The sequence below is a fragment of the Somniosus microcephalus genome, chromosome 15 (genome assembly GCF_052327205.1).
Source record: "Somniosus microcephalus isolate GS21.2 chromosome 15, FLI_Smic_1.0, whole genome shotgun sequence".
Taxonomy (NCBI): Eukaryota; Metazoa; Chordata; class Chondrichthyes; order Squaliformes; family Somniosidae; genus Somniosus; species Somniosus microcephalus.
Window position 1 is genome coordinate 108,483,445 of NC_141001.1, and position 15,620 is coordinate 108,499,064.

Below are 15,620 nucleotides of genomic sequence, written 5' to 3' on the forward strand. Positions count from 1 at the left end.
GTCTGTCTAGGAATTAACAAAGTGCTCACAATTGATGTGCGAAGCGTGCAAATCCTCTTGTAACTAACATTTAAGCGTGAATATTGTAAATAAATCAAACCTTTTTCCTTTCATACATTTATAAACTTTCATGGCATATTTAAGTAACTGTTTGATTCCTGATTCCAACTTTCATATGGAGCAGTGTTATCAAATCCTTTCCGTAGAATCAACTGTTCACACGTGTACATTCTACCAACAAAAATCTGGTTGGAAAACTATGCTTTTTTAAAAAAAAAATGAAGATGTGGTGATATGACTGACCTGTCCTCAGACTTCCTCAGCATGCATTTTGGGAGGGGGAAGAAGCTCTCTATAAGGGACATTTTGTCTTTTGATCTTTTGCTTTCTGCCTCCCCAAAATAGCTTGGCCGGCCTCCCCGTGTGAGGTGAACTTGCACACTGCCACTCCATTGCTTCTCTCTGCATATTTACGTACCAAAGGTTTCCTATCTATAGTAACTTTCGAACTACAGACCTGGTATTATAATCATGGTTCAGACTCGGAGATCAGCTGAAGTGAGCTCCAACGCGCGCCCCGAGAGACGAGTTGAGCTGGAGTATTTCGCGGGCGTGTCGCTGGAGGGGGTGGTACCCTGTACTCGGAGAGAATGGTCACTGACTGGCTGCTAGAGCTATAGAATTGTGCAGTCTTGTACCACACGGTTCGACTGCACAAGCCCTCAAGTGTACACTCAAAAGTAAGGACCCCTGCGCCCCCACCCCCCTTCAATGAGATAAATACAGGATTTCACGTATACACGGTTTCCATTCTGCGACAATTTTTGTCAACCGCGGCAGTGAAATTCGCGTATCCGCGGTTTTTAATTTAGGAATAAGGTAAAAAAAAAACATGATTTTTATGCTTTTTATATTTTTTATTGTGTTTATACTGAATTTGCCAACCGCGGTTTTACTAACCACGGGGATTTTCAGGGACGTATCCCCTGCGGTTGGGGAGGCATTACTGTATATTTACTGATGGTGTTTACAATATACTTTTATCTATTCCTTTATTTTTCTTTGAAAATTATTCCATTTAAAATCAAAAAATTTTTTTTGGCTTGAGATAACATTGTTCTTATAGTTTATTGCACTTTGGAGATGCAACATGTTGGTGAAGATCTGATCTAGGTCACGTGCCTTGTTTGTTGCTAGCTGTCTCTCTGCTTGTTATGCCTCTTCACCCCGAAGGCGTGCATGCCTGACAGTTTTTTTTCCATAATGCAGGAATAACAAAAGTAACTCGCCTAGATTTATGCAAACTAACTAGAATTCATATGCTCATCCATCACCTTTTCTTATCTGCATAAACGTTTTTCAAATCTCAACGTTGAGCTTTTGCAAATAAAAATGCAGAACTGATGTCTTGGCACAAGAAGACAATTCAAGCACAGTTTGCCTGCCCGTTGCAGTTACACCAGTTCTTTAACATTATTAAACTTCGGATTGCAGTGTCATTTTCCATTGTGATAGCCATCATGGAATTACCTCATGACTTAATTTTTCATTAGCAGCACGGTACAGAATCGTTTTTGGAGATAAGCCACTGCTGAACTCTCAAGGCTGTTGGAAGCTAGTTGAATATAATTGTTCACCTGCAGCACTATATGTGGTACGTACAAGGGAATCATTGAATCTTACAGCACAGAAGGAGGCCATTCGGCCTGCCACACCAGTGCCGGCTCTTTGAAAGAGCTGTCCAATTTAGTCCCACACCCCAGCCTATCCCCATAACCATGCAAATTAGTCCTCCTTCAGGGAGCCTGCTAAATGCACATTGTATTTGCCAGCTAGAAAAATGTGCATTAAACCAGGCTGTGCATTTGACCAGAGGGCATTGAAAGAAATGGGTCTGAATTCAATGAGCGGATGTTTAAAACGAGAGCATTTTAAACAAAATGTTCCCATTGAGTTCTAAATGTTTAAAATGCCAGAGAGCAGAGTGTACAATAAAGTGCTAACCTTAAAACGTGAGCTCTGCTCGCCAGCATACTCAACATTTTGAATCCTAAATTTATACACGAGGTTAGAGCGAGGCTGGCATCCAGACTATGGGCCACGTGCGCACCCTCGAGCCTTCGCGATCCAGCCTTCGGAACTCGGACAACGCAAGGTTCGTTGGCCCTTTATTTCTTTCGTGCTGGTTTGACCTATTTTAATTTGTGGGCCTGGAGGTTTGCAAAGGGCTGCTGTTAGCACAGTTTCCTCACTGGTGTATCTTTCCGCACAGCTTGAGAAATAGGCAAATTAATGGGAGCGTTCACGTAATACTTTTATATTTGGCTCGCAAACACTCCGCGGTGTGCACCTAACAGCCCGTGAAGGCAAAAAGCTGGGAAACTCCTGGGTTAGAGAAACTACTTTATTAAGTATTAAATACAGTATTAAACAGAGGGTCGTCCTTAATGAACTTAATAACTGTCTTGCTAAAAAGCCAGCTCTACGGTGACAGAAAATAAGGAATATAAATATAAGCACAATGAATATTCAAGCAGCAGATGTAAGGAGAGTGAATGGTGTTATTCATGTGCAACAAATCACCTGGTTTGAACATGTTTAGTCTTTTTTTTAGTTTTTTGGCATTTACAAAAAAAAACACAGGGTATCTCAAATGTAAAGCTTAGATTAGGGTTGTAAGAGGCACAGGAAAAATCTCTTCTGTTGATCTGTACGCTCTTGAATTTAACACGCTCTACATTTGAAACAGGCTGGCATTATCAGCGTTCACTTCTCAAGCGGTTGTGCAGAAACATCTCGATTGATCTTGCCGTGCGTTGTCACTACCTTGGGCAGGCACGCCTGCAGCAATGAACTCTGATCGCTTTACATTATTAGGTGTGAAATATGCTGTCGGCGTGGGACAATGGCTTTTATGAAACAAGAATCGGTGCGCTTAGGTGAGTAAATGGTCTATGAGAAGCCGCGGAGATCTGTGCACTTAAACGGGATGTGCTTTAAAGCAGAATATTTAAGATTAAGTTAATGGCACAAAGAAAAGCAGTGGCGTTAACCAATTAAGTCAGTTTGGTTCAGCGGCAGCACTCGGCTGAGTTAGAATGCCTCGAGTTCAAGCCCCACTCCAACACTTGGGCACATAATCCAGGCTGACACTTGGTGCGGCACTGAGGAAGTGCTGCAGTGGCAGAGGTCCTGTCTTTTGGATGAGACGTTAAACAGAGGCCTCATCTCCCTATTCTGGTAGGTTAATTCAATGAAGAGCAGGAGAGTTCTTCCAGTTTCCTGGTCGATATTTATCCCACAGTGAACACCACGGATTAATTAGGCGCTTACTTGTTTGTATGAGCTTGCTTTGTGCAAATTTCCTGCCACATTTCAACAGTAATTCATTGGCTGCCCAAGTGCTTTGGGACGTCCTGAGGATGTGAAAGACGCTGTAGAAATGGGCGTTCGTTTGTTCTTTAAGGCAGCTGCACTGTATTAAGCTTTCCAAATTGATTTATTTGCACTTTACTCTGCTGAAGACACGAACGGCTTGCTGCTGTACGGTTCAACTGATGCCAGAGTCTCGGGATCCTTGCCCAAATAGCCAATTTCTTTTTATTTGAATAGCCTGCACGACTTTCGGCAGGCTATTCAATCATACAGGGTATGGCAGCCGACCCCAATCTCCTTCCTGTATCATCCCAATAGTTTTCAGCAGGGGTGACTAAATACCGCGCAGAAAATTGAACCTTGAGTGGCAATTTTCCTCTCCTAATCTGCAGTGTTGAGGCCAATTCTAATATCGCAGCTGAGATTAACTAACTCAGCGTGGACCAGAAGTAGAACCTGATGTTTTCTGTATCTTGTATGGCTCAGCGCTACCCAAGAGGTCCCTTTGTCCACTCTGGCATTGAGAGCCTGCATATGGATTTTACTGTGAATTTCTTTTCACACACAACCTCCAGAACGTGCACGCCGCGATTGCTATTGCAAGTTTATTGTTAAAATATTTAATAAAATGAAATTTGACTCTACATGAATGGAGTTCTTGGAATGAAATAAAAATAACATTGCTAGTTATGTGATTTGGTGTATGATTTACTGCAGTTGTCATAGGCTGCCTCTTTTGCAAGCCCCCAGAGGTGGGAGAGGAACACTAGAACATAGGAACATAGTAAGATACAGAATCGGGAAAGCTTCTGGAGCCCATCCGACCAGTTCCAAAATCTACTGCCTCTCAATCATCCACTGCCTTGAATATCTATCCGATTCTCTTGCATTTTTCCACACTGTCTGCCTCTCTGGGCATTCCATGCCACATTTTTTCCACCCTCTTTGTAAAGTATTTACATCTAAATTGTCTGTGCACCTCCCCTCTTCTAAGCTTCAGCCCGTGGCCCCTGGTTCTAGAATTTGTGGCTATCTCAAACATATTGCTGTGGTTGAATTTATCTATTTCCTTAATTGTGAATGCTGCACTAACATCTCACCTTGAGACGTTAGCTTCTCCAGAATAAACTGAGGCTTTCAAACCTCTCTTCATAGCTCAGTTGCCTTGAGCCAGATACTGGTTTGTATTCCCATGTTTCTTTCCCGTCCCTAGCCCCATTACCTTGCATTTGTTCACTTTAAAATGCCAGTGACCACTCATCGGCCCTCCTTCCCAACTTGCAGATATCCCTTTGTACTTAGTTTGCCTGTGCCCTATTGTTTAATCCCACCTCCCTTCCCAAAATGTTGTGTCATCTGCAGATTTGGACAGCTTTGTTTCTGTTCCCATTCTCAAATCATTTTTTAATATATTTTATAAGTGGCAATAGCCCAGCACTTATCCCTGTGGAGCCCCCCATTTCTTTGGAAAACGCTAGTAAATTTGTTAGGTAAGGCCTCCTTCACATAAGAGACTGGGAAATGTTGGTGTTCAGAGGGACCTGGGCGTCCTTGTACACGAATCACTGAAAGTTAACATGCAGGCATAGCACGCAATTCGGAAAGCAAATGGTATGTTAGCCTTTATTACAAAGGGATTGGAGTATAAGAGTAAATAAGTCTTACTACAATTATATAGGGCCTTGGTGAGACCACACTCAGAGTACGGTGTACAGTTTTGGTCTCCTTATCTAAGGAAGGATATACTTGCCTTAGAGGGAGTGCAACGAAGGTTCACTAGACTGATTCCTGGGATGGGGGGATTGTCCTATGAGGAGAGATTGAGTAGACTAGGCCTATATTCCCCAGAGTTTAGAAGAATGAGAGGTGATCTCACTGAAACATACAAAATTCTTAAGGGGCTTGACAGAGTAGATGCTGGGAGGATGTTTCCCCTGGCTGGGGAGTCTAGAACCAGGGGTCACAGTCTCAGAATAAGGGGTCGGCCATTTAGGACTGAGATGAGAAATTTCTTCGCTCAAAAGGTTGTGAATCTTTAGAATTCTCTACCCCAGAGAACTACTCCTTGTGGTAACGAGTTCCACATTGTAACCGTTCTCTGGGTAAAGAAGTTTCTCCTGAATTCCCTATTGAATTTATTACTGGCTATCTTATATTTACGGCCCCTAGTTTTGGACCCCCCTCGGCCCCCTCTACGTCTACCCTATCAAATGCTTTTATAACCTTAAAGACCTCTCTCAGGTCACCCCTAGAGAAAAGAGCTTCATCCTGTTCAATCTTTCCTGATAGGTATAACCTCTCAGTTCTGGCATCATCCTTGTAAAAAAAAATTCAGTGCCGCTATATACAATCTATATTAATGACCTAGATGAAGGGGCCGAGTGTAATGTATCCAAGTTTGCTGACGATACAAAGCTAGGTGGGACAGTAAGCTGTGAGGAGAACACAGAGTCTGCAAAGGGATATCGATAGACTGAGTAAGGTGGCAGATGGAGTATAATGTAGGGAAATGTGAGGTTATTCACTTTGGTAGGGAGAATAGAAAAACAGAATCTTTTTTAAATGGTGAGAAACTTTTAAATGTTGGTGTTCCGAGAGATTTGGGTGTCCTCGTGCAAGAAACACAGAGCTAGCATGCAGGTACAGCAAGCAATAAGGAAGGCAAATGGCATGTTGGCCTTTATTGCAAGGGGGTTGGAGTATAAAAGTAAGGAAGTCTTGCTACAATTGTACAGGGCCTTGGTGAGACCACACCTGGAGTACTGTGCTCAGTTTTGGTCTCCTTATCTAAGGAAGGATATACTTGCCTTGGAGGCGGTGCAACGAAGGTTCACTAGATTGATCCCTGGGATGAGAGGGTTGTCCTATGAGGAGAGATTGTGTAGAATGGGCCGATACTCTGGAGTTTAGAAGAATGAGAGGTGATCTCATTGAAACATACAAGATTCTGAAGGGGATTGACAGGGTAGATGCTGAGAGGCTGTTTCCCCTGGTTGGAGTGTCTAGAACTACGGGGCATAGTCTCAGGATAAGGAGTAGGCCATTTAAGACTGAGATGAAGAATTTCTTCACTCAGAGTTGTGAATCTTTGGAATTCTCTGCCCCAGAGGGCTGTGGATGCTGAGTCTTTGAGTATATTCAAGGCTGAGATCGATAGATTTTTGGACTCTAGGGGAATCAAGGGATATGGAGATCGGGCGGGGAAGTGGAGATGAGGTCGATGATCAGCCATGATCTTATTGAATGGCGGAGCAGGTTCGAGGGGCCGTATGGCCTACTCCTGCTCTTATTTCTTAAGCTCTTATTAGGTAGTGGTGGATCTGACACATACCTTCATGGTTTCAGTCTGCTCGCTTGCATTGTCATGGGTAGTGCTCCACAGAATCTGTTCAAACCTTCCTTTTCTGCCACCGCCTCAATTTTCTCCCATCCTTTTCTGAAGGTAACTCAGACTGGAGTATGGTTATTAAGGCAACAGCAGCCCTCTTGTATCTCACCCACTGTCATTCTACATGTCAAGACAGTGCACATCAGCAAGCTATTTGATCTTGGAAGCTATCGTATACTGTCCACACACTTGCAGAAGCCATCCGGGATCAATGTATAATGATAAACAGCAGCTGTATATATTTATACCCATACACACACACACACAACTCCTTCATAGTCCAAGGATACCGAGGTTGTTTGTAGCACCCCCATTACAGCCATGGCAGAAATTCTTGATCTAATTCCGTACCACATTAGGCAGTGCATTTACCACTGACTGGTCATATTAATCATAAAACTTGTGAAAAACTCCCACCAGCATAGCGAGAAGATGCTTTTAACAGCCAGGCAATATCCACCTTGAATATGGGACTGCTTTTCTTGATATATATCAATGACTTGGACTTGGGAGTAAAGGGCAAAATTTCAAAGTTTGCAGATGACACAAAACTTGGAAGAATAGTGATAGACTTCAAGAGGACATAGACAGGCTGGTGGAATAGGCAGACATGTGGCAGATGAAATTTAACGCAGAAAAGTGCGAAGTGATACATTTTGGTAGAAAGAATGAGGAGAGGAAATATAAACTAATCCTAAAGGGGGTGCATGATCAAAGAGACATCGGGGTATATGTGCACAACTCGTTGAAGGTGGCAGGGCAGGTTGAGAAAGCAGTTAAAAAAGCATATGGGATTTTGGGCTTCATAAATAGAGGCAAAGAGTACAAAAGCAAGGACGTTATGATGAACTGGTTCGGCTTCAACAGCAGTATTGTGTCCAATTCTGGGCACTGCACTTTAGGAAGGATGTGAAGGCCTTAGAGAGGGTGCAGAAAAGATTTACAAGAATGGTTCCAGGGATGAGGGACCTCTTACATGGATAGACTGGAGAAGCAGGGGTTGTTCTCCTTAGAGCAGGGAAGGTTGAGAGGAGATTTGATAGAGATGTTCAAAATCATGAGGGGTCTAGACAGTAGATAGAGAGAAACTGTTCCCATTGGATGAAGGGTTGAGAACCAGAGGACACAGATTTAAGATGATTCGCAGAAGAACCAAAGGCGACATGAGGAAAAACATTTTTACGCAGCGAGTGGTTAGGATCTGGAATGCACCGCCTGAAAGGGAGGTGGAGGCAGACTCAATCATGACTTTCAAAAGGGAGCTGGATAAATACCTGAAGGAAAAGAAATTTGCGGGGGATTGGGACTAGCTGAAGTGCTCTTGCAGAGAGCGGGCACGGGCTCGGTGGGCCGAATGGCCTCCTTCTGTGCTGTAACCATTCTATGATTAACTTCCTAGAAACTTGCACTGCAAAAGGTATCTGTTGATGAACTTGTGATCTGTAATGCAAGAGGACCTTTTTTTAAAATTCGTTCCGGGATGTGGGCGTTGCTGGCAAGGCCAGCATTGATTGCCCTTGAGAAGGTGGTGGTGAGCTGCCGCCTTGAACCGCTGCAGTCCGTGTGGTGAAGGTACTCCCACAGTGCTGTTGGGGAGGGAGTTCCAGGATTTTGACCCAACGGCGATATATTTCCAGGTCAGGATGGTGTGTGACTTGGAGGGGAACTTGGAGGTGGTGGTGTTCCCATGCGCCTGCTGCCCTTGTCCTTTTAGGTGGGAGAGGTCGCGGGTTTGGGAAGGTGCTGCTGAAGAAACCTTGGCGAATGACCTTGCAACTGTCTTCCATATCTCCATGGATAACATCCCATATAACGGCAGCAAACAACTGTTTACCATTTTCTCAACAGAATCCATCATTTCAAAACTAATCCAACCCCATATGTTAAAATATGATTGCGGTCTTTGAGATTATGAAAGGGTTTGATAGGGTAGACGTAGAGAAGATGTTTCCATCTGTGTGTGTGTGGGGGGTGATAGGAGAAGATGTTTCCACAGGCGAGACCAGAACTAGGGGCCATAAATATAAGATCGTCACTAATAAATCCAACAGGGAATTCAGGAGAAACTTCTTTACCCAAAGAGTGGTTGGAATGTGGAACTTGCTACCACAGGGAGTAGTTGAGGTGAATCGTATAGATGCATTTAAGGGGACGGTAGATAAGCACATGAGGGAGAAAGGAATAGAAGGATATGTTGATGGGGTTAGATAAGAGGGGTGGGTAGGAGGCTCGTGTGGAGCATAAACATAGTCATGGACGAGTTGGACCGAATGGCCTGTTTCTGTGCTGTAAATACTTTGTAACTTTGAGTGCTTGCTTAATAATGACCTCCCAAGAAAGACTAAACATATTTTACCTACAATGGATTGTTTTAAGTATGCATCACAAATTACCAAATTTATTGGGTGAGCTTGGCACTCCACCAAGGGCAGAAAGTTTCGGCACATTGTTTCTGCTCTATCAACCTCACCATGCAAATCATTTTATGTTCCAGTTTTGATGAAAGTCAAACCCTAATCGAAATCTGTTTGACATGTGAAATGCTGCCTGCATGCAATGGCTGCCAGTTTTACTTGACAGCCAAGCTCAAGTGAGGAAGCAAACCTCAAAGTTGCAACTGCAATTTGTAAGCAGGTTGCAACTAAAGCATGTTTTTGCATGCTGTCATGAGGCACCTGCTCCTCCATGCTCTGGCACCAAGTAATCTCCCCTGTTGTCACCTATTCAAGTGAGTTTATGAGACACTAGTTTGGCTGAGAGATTCTCAGAGCAAACTCCTATTTCAAGAGTTTGTCTGGGTTTGGCAAGCTCTTCTATCATAGAGCTGCCTAAAAGACCCAACAGCGGAGAGCAGAACAGTTTTGTTCCCCAAGTTCGTCCAGTAAATCTGGTCATTTGTAATGCTAGCTTACATCATGCTGCTTGACTTCCGATGTTTAAATGCATTCTTGAAGGAAAGCTAAAAATGGCCATCATGTCCTGGGGTAGGAGAAATTATAATGGGGAATAAGGAAATGGCAGAGACTTTAAACAAATATTTTGTATCTGTCTTCACAGTAGAAGAAACAAATATTTTGTATCTGTCTTCACAGTAGAAGACACAAGAAGCATACCAAGAATAGTGGGGAACCAAGGGGCTAATAAGAGTGAGGAACTTAAAGTAATTAATATCAGTAGAGAAAAAGCACTTGAGAAACTAAAAGCCGACAGAACCCTGGACCTGATGGTCTACATCCTAGAGTTCTAAAAGAGGTGGCTGCAGAGAAAGTGGATGCATTGGTTGAGATCTTCCAAAATTCCCTCGATTCTAGAACGGTCCCAGCGGATTGGAAGGTCGCAAATGTAACCCCGCTTTTCAAGAAAGGAGGGAGAGAGAAAGCAGGGAACTACAGGCCAGTTAGCGTGACATCAGTTGTCGGGAAAATGCTGGAATCCGTTATTAAGGAAGTGGTAACAGGGCACTTAGAAAATCATAATATGGTTAGGCAGAGTCAACATGGCTTTATGAAAGGGAAATCATGTTTAACAAGTTTACTGGAATTTTTTGAGGCTGTAACTAGCAAGGTAGATAAAGAGGAACCAGTGGATGTGGTATATTTGGATTTCCAAAAGGCATTCAATAAAGTGCCACATAAAAGGTTGCTACACAAGATAAGGGCTCATAGGGTTGGGGGGTAATGTATTAGCATGGATAGAGGACTGGTTAACGGACAGTAAACAGAGAGTAGGGATAAACGGGTCATTTTCTGGCTGGCAGGCTGTAACTAGTGGGGTGCCGCAAGGATCAGTGTTGGGGCCTCAGCTATTTACAATCTATATTAATGACCTAGACGAAGGGACCACCGAGTGCAATGTATCCAAGTTTGCTGATGATACAAAGCTAGGTGGGAAAGTAAGCTGTGAGGAGGACACAAGAGCCTGCAAAGGGATATAGACAGGTTAGGTGAGTGGGCAATAAGGTGGCAGATGGAGTATAATGTGGGGAAATGTGAGGTTATTCATTTTGGTAGAAAGAATAGAAAAACAATATTTTTTAAATGGTGAGAAACTATTAAATGTTGGTGTTCCGAGAGATTTGGGCGTCCTAGTACAAGAAACACAGAAAGCTAGCATACAGGTACAGTAAGCAATTAGGAAAGCAAATGGCATGTTAGCCTTTATTGCAAGGGGATAGGCGTAAACGAGTAAGGAAGTCTTACTGCAATTATTACAGGGCCTTGGTGAGACCACACCTGGAGTACTGTGTACAGTTTTGGTCTCCTTATCTGAGGAAAGACACACTTGCCTTAGAGATGGTGCAACAAAGGTTCACTAGATTGATCCCTGGGATGCGAGGGTTGTCCTATGATGAGAGATTGTGTAGAACGGGCCGATACTCTCTGGAGTTTAGAAGAATGAGAGGTGATCTCATTGAAACATACAAGATTCTGAGGGGGATTGACGGGGTAGATGCTGAGAGGTTGTTTCCCCTGGCTGGAGAGCCTAGAACTAGGGGGCATAGTCTCAGGATAAGGGGTCAGCCATTTAAGACTGAGATGAGGAGAAATTTCTTCACTAAGGGTTGTGAATCTTTGGAATGCTCTGCCACAAAGGGCTGTGGATGCTGAATCATTTGAGTATATTCAAGCCTGAGAGTGATAGATTTTTGGACTCTAGGGGAATCAAGGGATATGGGGATCGGGTGGGACAGTGGAGTTGAGGTCAAAGAACAGCCATGATCTTCTTGAGTGGCGGAGCAGGCTCGAGGGGCCGTATGGCCTACTCCTGGCTCCTAATTATTATGTTCTTACGTGATCTTGTTTACTGCTGTCAACCTTCTAATGATGCCTATTCCATGTACCCATCAAAGCAGCACTGAAAGTTACTGTACTTTCAAGTGAAAGGACTATTTTATCCCCAAAAATGTTTTTTTTGCCTATGCCTCATCTCCAACTCAATGTATATCTGTATCTCAAAAAAAAATGTTTTAGTGTATACCTTGGAACCAAATCACAAACCAGTTTCTTGGATGTTTTAGTCATGTTTGCATTTCCTTCACACTCCTATTTCTTATGTTCTTATTGCCTCAAGAAGCCATTCCTTGATGAGGCTGGAATTGCGGACAAAATTCTTCTCTAGACCTTTTGGATTGATGGTTCCTGCCATCTTTGCCCCTTGTATGGGCCAGCCTATTTAGCTCAGTCAATTATTCAGTGCTCCTCCCATCCCCACAGCACAAGACTTGACTCGAGTTTGACTTCAGGAGAAGCTTAGCAGTAGTGAATAGTCAAAAACAGGGTGCTGTTGGGTTTGATAGAATCCTCATTGGGCTGCTCGCCTAGAATCCTCAAAAAAAATTTGAGGATGTAACTGGTAAAATAGATAAGGGAGAACCAGTGGATGTGGTGTATTTGGACTTTGAGAAGGCTTTCGATAAGGTCCCACATAAGAGATTAGCGTGCAAAATTAAGGCACATGGGATTGGGGGCAAGGTATTGACTTGGATAGAGAACTGGTTGGCGGACAGAAAGCAAAGAGTTGGAATAAACGGGTTGTTTTCCGAGTGGCAGGTAGTGACTAGTGGGGTACCGCAAGGATTGGTCCTAGGACCCCAGCTGTTCACAATATATATTAATGATCTGGACGAGGGAATTGGATGTAATATCTCCAAATTTGCAGACGACACAAAGCTGGGTGGGAGGGTAAGCTGTGAGGAGGATGTCGTGAAACTCCAGTACGATTTGGACAGATTGGGTGATTGGGCAGAAACATGGCAAATGCACTATAATGTGGATAAATGTGAGGTTATCCACTTTGGTGGCAAAAACAGGAAGGCAGATTATTATTTGAATGGCAATAGATTGGGAGAAGGGGAAGTGCAAAGAGACCTGGGTGTTCTTGTGCACCAGTCGCTGAAGGTAAGTATGCAGGTGCAGCAGGCGGTTAAGAAGGCAAATGGTATGTTGGCCTTCGTAGCAAGAGGGTTCAAGTACAAGAACAAGGATGTCTTGCTACAGTTGTACAGGGCCTTGGTGAGACCGCACCTTGAGTATTGTGTGCAGTTTTGGTTGCCTTACCTGAGGAAGGACATTCTTGCCATGGAAGGAGTGCAGCGAAGATTCACCAGGCTGATACCTGGGATGGCAGGAATGACGTATGAGGAGAGATTGTGTCGATTGGGCTTATACTCACTGGAATTTAGAAGATTGAGAGGGGATCTCATCGAAACTTATAAAATTCTGTCAGGCCTGGACAGACTAGATGCAGGAAGGATGTTTATGATGGCAGGGGAGTCCAGAACCAGGGGTCATAGTCTAAGAAAAGGGGGTAAGCCATTTAGGACTGAAATGAGGAGGAATTTCTTCACCCAGAGAGTGGTGAACCTGTGGAATTCTCTGCCACAGTGGGCGGTGGAGGCCAGTTCATTAAATATATTCAAGAGGGAGTTGGATATATTTCTTAAGGCTAAAGGGATCAAGGGATATGGGGAGAAAGCAGGGACAGGGTACTGAATTTGGATGATCAGCCATGATCTCATTGAATGGCGGAGCAGGCTCGAAGGGCCGAATGGCCTACTCCTGCTCCTATCTTCTATGTTTCTATAACTGACAGTGGCACGCTGCACCAATGCATTTTGGTACCTCCGTACTTTCAAGAGGCAGTGTTGCACTGTTGGATCTCTTTCCTTCATGTATCTTTAGGAAAATAAATTGTTTCACCTGAGCACTACTTATATTCCCCATGATTCCAAGGCAAAGATGGTCCTTCCATTTCCAGTGTTGTCCTAATTCTTTTTCAGGATTTTTTTGTTGTTGAGAACTTTATTCTTTTGTATTACCATTTGTGAGGCAATGGTTGAATGAGTTCATAAAAGTGGATATGTTTCAGAAATGATGAAGTTTCTGGCGTTAAATTGATGTGTAAAGCCTCTCCTTTTCCTGCCACCAATAAGTTGAATGATGTGAAGAGGTTGCACAAGGGAATGATGGTGGATAATAAAATGCGCTTCCACTGAGAATTCTTATTTCAGGCAATACTCATGATTTCAAAGTGTATTGTTACATTCATATTAATGCTGACTAGTTGGAAGCCACAACGGTTAAGCATGCATTTCAGTTCGGTTTCTGCCTTTTATCTGGCATGGTTTCTTCTTCTTAGGCAGTCCCTCGGAACCAAGGATGACTTGCTTCCACATTAAAAATGAGTTCTCAGGTGACCGATGAGTCCAATGCGGGACCTACAGTCTCTGTCACAGGTGGGGCAGACGGTGGTTGAAGGGGCGGGTGGGTGGGGTGCTTGGCTTGACGTGCGCTCCTTCCGCTTGCTCCTGGTGAAGAGTCTTGAGGTGTTCGGCGCCTTCCTGGATGCTTCTCCTCCACTTTGTGCGGTCTTGGGCCAGGGATTCCCAGGTGTCGGTGGGGATGTTACACTTTTTCAAGGAGGTTTTTAGGGTGTCCTTGAAGCGTTTCCTCTGCCCACCTGGGGCTCTCTTGCCTTGCCGGAGCTCCAAATAGAGCGCTTGTTTTGGGAGTCTCGTATCGGGCATGCGGACAATGTGACCCGTCCATCGGAGCTGAGCGAGCGTGGTCCAAGCTTCGATGCTGGGGATGTTGGCCTGAGCAAGAACACTGACGTTGGTGCGCCTATCCTGCCAATGGATTTGCAGGATCTTGTGGAGGCAGCGTTGGTGGTACCTCTCCAGTGCTTTGAGGTGCCTACTGTACATGGTCCATGTCTCTGGGGCATACAGCAGGGCGGGTATCACTGCTGCCCTGTAGACCATGAGCTTAGTGCCGGGTTTGAGGTCCTGGTCTTCAAACACTCTCTTCCTCAGGCGACCGAAGGCTGCACTGGCACACTGAAGGCGGTGTTGGACTTCGTCGTCGACGTCTGCCCTTGTTGACAGCAGGCTCCCGAGGTAAGGAAAGTGGTCCATGTTGTCCAAGGCCTTGTTGTGGATTTTGATAATCGGGGGGCAGGTTGGTAGAGGACCTTTGTCTTACGGATGTTTAGTGTAAGGCCCATGCTCTCGTATGCTTCGGTGAAGGTATTTACGATGGTTTGGAGTTCGACCTCCGAGTGAGCGCAGAAGCAAGCATCGTCTGCATACTGCAATTCGACGACAAGAGAACAACTGAGGAACAACAAGGCCTCAGGAGTAGATGGAATCCTGGCCGAGGCACTAAAGCATGGCGGAGAAGCACTACTGGCGCGAATTCATGAACTCATTTCTCTTATCTGGAAGGAGGAGAGCATGCCAGGGGATCTCAGAGACACCGTAATTGTGACTATCTTCAAGAAAGGTGACAAGTCCGATTGTGGTAATTACAGAGGAGTTTCCCTGCTATCTGCCACAGGGAAAGTCATCGCAAGAATCCTCCTCAATCGCCTTCTCCCAGTGGCCGAAGAGCTCCTCCCAGAGTCGCAATGCGGATTCCGCCCACTAAGGGGCACAATGGACATGATCTTCACCGCACGTCAATTACAAGAGAAATGCAGGGAACAGCACCAACCGCTCTACATGGCCTTCTTTGATCTCACAAAGGCCTTCGACACTGTCAACCGTGAGGGATTATGGAGTGTCCTCCTCAAATTCGGCTGCCCTCAAAAGTTTGTCACTATCCTCCGCCTGCTTCACGACGACATGCAAGCCGTGATCCTGACCAACGGTTCCACCACAGACCCAATTCACGTACGAACCGGGGTCAAGCAAGGCTGTGTCATCGCACCAACGCTCTTCTCAATCATCCTTGCTGCAATGCTCCATCTCACCCTCAGTAAGCTCCCCATTGGAGTGGAGCTAATTTACAGAACAAACGGGAAACTGTTCAACCTCCGTCACCTCCAGTCCAGATCCAAGGTCGTCCCATCCTCTGGC

At 44.6% G+C, this 15,620-nt stretch overlaps 1 protein-coding gene across 3 annotated transcripts in view; it reads left to right on the plus strand.

Annotated features, from left to right (window-relative positions):
* cstf3 (cleavage stimulation factor, 3' pre-RNA, subunit 3) overlaps nt 1–15,620 on the plus strand; it is a 130,625-nt gene that overhangs the window by 54,732 nt on the left and 60,273 nt on the right. Inside the window, exon 1 of one of the 3 annotated variants that reach the window (XM_086008241.1) lies at nt 2,409–2,939. The exons of the other annotated variants lie outside the window; for them this stretch is intronic. The gene's annotated coding sequence lies outside the window, so the exon portion shown is untranslated. Of the gene's footprint in view, nt 1–2,408; nt 2,940–15,620 lie in introns of those variants that run through there. 3 annotated transcript variants of the gene reach the window in all.